Genomic DNA, 4423 nt, shown 5'->3' with positions numbered 1-4423 from the left:
GGGGATATGATGAGGATGAGGATGAGGACGAGGATATGATGAGGATGAGGATAGGATGAGGATGAGGATACGATGAGGATGAGGAGGAGGATGAGGCGGAGGATGAGGATAGGATGAGGATGAGGACGAGGAAGACGATAGGATGAGGACGAGGATGAGGATGAGGATAAGATGAGGATGAGGAAGTGGATGAAGAAGAGGATGAGGATGAGGATGAGTATTGGATGAGGATTAGGATGAGGATTAGGATGAGAATGACGATGAGGAAGAGGATAAGGATGAGGATGAGGATGTGGATGAGGATGAAGATGAGGATGAGGATTGTCGCGCCCCGATTTTAGGCTGCACGACTTTGTTTAGAGTTGCCACTACATTTTATAGTTAAAAATGTAGCAAAATCTTTTAAGCCCAATTACCTTGGGCATTTGGATTTTTGATCTTTTAGCACCCTACCCCGCCCGCCTTAAGCGGTACCCTTCATTAAAATATATGACTTTACTATTAGTATTATTATTATTTATTAAATTGTCTAATCAATTTGTTACTTATTATGAAAAAAATTATTTATTTTTATTATTGAGCTTTACAATATTGACTTTGGTCCTACGTACCCCTATTAAGGGGATCAAGGCTTACGTAGTTCTTTAGAAAATTGTTTATTGGTTGAGAGTATTTTAATTAAAGAAAATATATTTTTAGTCAAAAATATTCATTTTGTAAGTTTTGTTTATTATTGAAAAAAAAGTTTTTGTTCGGTTAATTTTTGTTATTTTAATTTACAAATTAAAGTTTAATCGATTTTGAGATTTAATCAATTGAATAGAAGCGGCGTAGCGCGACCTTTCGAAGATGATTTGCGAAGAAAGAAGCCTCCGGGGCGACCTTCTCTCCATCTTTGATTAACTCCCAAAATTATATCAAAATCATTTATAAAAAATTTCATGTGATTCTATTAATAATCTTTGTTATAGTAAAATGTTCTAATTATTGTTATTATTGGTGGTTATTATCTTTTATCATATGATAAATATTTTTTATTAGATTTTTGTAGAATAGATATTAGTATGATTTATAGGGTAAAAATAGAACATTATTGTTTTTAAAATATGCTGTATATCAATTAGTATATACTTTGTTTCAATTATAAAAACAAATATCTCAGGCAATCATAAACATATAATATAAGAATACAAGCAAACAAATACAAGATAATGGTTAACAAAAAGAAGAAAAATGAGGTTCAGTGAAAACAGGGTTTGGCAAATTGAAAGAAAGGGATTTGGATCCCTAATCCCACGCCTGGGCATGATGCCCCTAACCCCCTAATACCTCATTTCATTTTGGGACAAAAATCCCAAATCCCTCTTTTCTTCTCTCTTTCCAATCAGTGGCCTCAATTCCTTTTCTTCTCCATTCTCATCGTAACAAGGTGATAAAGGGAACCGAATCCCTAACTTCTTCCTCGCTGGGTTGTGGTGATTCAGTTCCTCTCTAGGGTGGCTCATGGCGGTTCGGTTGATGAAGTTGGAGTCACGGTGGAGAACACCGATTATCACGGTGGCTTGAAGAATTGGTGGTTATCTTTCTCCTTTTTTACTTTCCTTTAACCATGAACCCATGTTATTTTCTATGTCCTATTTATTTCTCACAGCTTTTCATTCTCGCAGAGGCTCCTCAAAGCATAGGGAGGACGCCAACGAGGTCGGCGTATGACGACGTTAATTCCGCCATGAAAGCAATGTAACCATGACTCCATGATTGGTTATCGACAACGGATTTTGGTAAAGAACCCTATCCCTATCCCGATCTACTTTGCTTATTTATCGTGGTATCAGTAATTATTAATATGATGAGAAACAAACAAATGGGTATGAATGTTTATCCAGAAACTAATTTCATTGCTTTAAAGTAGTTATATAGCATTGGTTACTTTTGTTCTTGGTTAAGTGACAGTATATGTATCTATGCGAAATCAATTAAAGGGGACGTATGTAATTCTGTATGGTTGAGTAAAATTGGTTATAAATTTATGTCTATGTTCAAAGCACAGATTGGTCACTACACAAAAACGCTTCTTACCTGACAGTGCTCCTGTGTATAACTTTGCTGTGATCGCCTTTATCTCTGTGTTCTTGATCAGCAGCCTATCCCTTTCTTATGTGTGTGAGATATGTTTCTGGAATTGTCCTCTGTTATATCTGATACGTATGGTTATGATATGTTTATTTCACAATGTATGCGTGACATGTATGTGCTCTCTTGTTTATTACTGATATGTATACTCTCTCCTCTGATTGTTATGGTGGTGTATCCGTGAGTAGTAGGTGCATGTATGTATTGTGATATGCTGATTTCACAATGTATGTGTGATATGTACGTGTTCTCCTCTCTTTTTGCTGAGTGTGGTGTATATATTATATGTATGGTATCGTGGAATTTTTGGGGATGATAGGATAAAGAGAGGATGACAAGTTTTAGTGGGGTTGATTGAGAAATTCTGACTAAGAAGGTGCTGTAGTGTTAGAATTTTGAGAGGAGATTTGGCCTCTCTCACTGTGTTGTTTATCCTTACAGCACTACATATATGCTCTGTTTTCTCTAATTTTCATGTGGTGAACCCCCCTTTTCTGGTTGTAATGCCCCTCCTTTTATTGTTGGTTAGTTGGGCCTCTTGGGTTGCCAATTGAGAGTCAGGAAAAATCCTGACTCTTGTATTCTGAAGCTGCTCACTGATTGCTTGCTCATGCTGATTATTGCATACTGATTACTGTATTAAATCTGCCTATGACTACTGATATTTAGTAACTGAAACGATGATTACCTGATTGGCATCTTTTGGGCTCTCTTTATGGTTGATTATGTAACTAAAAGGCTTTTGATTTCTGATTTCCTAGTAACTCATGACTGGTTGCTTATTGCCCTCATTACTGCCTTTATTCGTAACAGTTTCTGCAAGGAAATATTCACTCCACTTGATGTTTTAGTTTCTGTTTTGAACTATGACATAAAATCTTCAACCATTTTTGTTCATGTAATGCTATCAACTCCGCGTTGCTGTGTTTCTATAGAGCCATAACACTGCAACTCTTCTAAAACCCATATGCATACTGCACCAGTGTTAATTATCCTTGATGTGTAACACTTGGCTGGTTGTTCTTCCTCTTTGAGTTCTCATATAATTGGTTTGCTTATAATCTTCTTACTGTTTGCTATTACTTACTGACTCCTGATTTTTGCCAACACCACCCTGATCGTTAGTATGTATTTGATGCAGTTCTTTGAACAAAATAATTGCACGTCGAGACACCAAGGATAAAAATCCTCCCAATTCAGTCCAATTTAGATATGATATATAGAAACTCAAAGAATCTTGATATTGCAAAGAACATAATGACTCCTTGTATGTAATGATGTCATTGAAGAATTATCTGTATCCGTATATTGAACCCATGGTACAAGGCTTTGCAACATAATATGTAATAATAGTCAAACAAGATAAATACATGATGTAGTAGCATTATTGTTCTCCAATATTCTATAATTATTTTCGCGATATGGATCTGTCAAGCATCATGTGATAAGACCATGTATGCATGCAATAATGTGCAAGAAACACTATTTAGTAAAATGGGAGTAATCACAATCTAGCAGGTTTGACGAAGTTAACTTTTTCGATTGAAATATTTTCATACACTATCCCAATCCATGAATGCCATTGTTATTAAACACATCAATTTCAAACTCACTTGGTTATTGTTGGAACTTAATTTTGAACTTTCAGAAATTTGGTTGATATCGAATAAGAATTCTATGTTAATAACATAAGTATCACATCAGTAGCAAAAGTAACTAGATATATGATAAACTTACAATCCCACTTAATTGCTTCTCAGCTTCAACTGTCACTAAAGTTTTGGAGTTGTATTTATAACTTTTTTAACTTAACCACCCATAGGAAATAGGTCGGACAAAATTCAGTGTTCACAGCTGCCCCTCTTTACTTGTTATTTACTTGCTAACAGATAAACTTAGGTTTGAGTGTTATCATAGTAAGTAGCTAGTAAAGAAATGAACATTAATTTTGTCAAGACCGAGATAATAATCACAATACAACATTCAGGATGAGCACACTTAGATAATGTTAGAACTTGAGGTCGTAAAATTAAATACGAGAACATAGATCGGGTACTTCCGGAACTCGATAAAGATAAAAAGGTTAAAGCGAGAATGCAGGTCGGGTACTGTCGGAACTCGATAAGATAAAAAGGTTAAAGCGAGAACGCAGGTTGGTGTATTGTTGGAATGATTCAGGGATTTGTTGAGGCACCCGTGCTGCCAAAAGGTTTCAGGGATTTGCTGAGGCACCCATGCTGCCAAAAGGTTTCAGGGATTTGTTGAGGCAGTTCCCGAATTTTCCGTGATG

This window comes from Lupinus angustifolius, chromosome LG11 (assembly GCF_001865875.1).
Source record: "Lupinus angustifolius cultivar Tanjil chromosome LG11, LupAngTanjil_v1.0, whole genome shotgun sequence".
Lineage (NCBI taxonomy): Eukaryota > Viridiplantae > Streptophyta > Magnoliopsida > Fabales > Fabaceae > Lupinus > Lupinus angustifolius.
Note: the sequence above shows the minus strand (reverse complement) of the source record.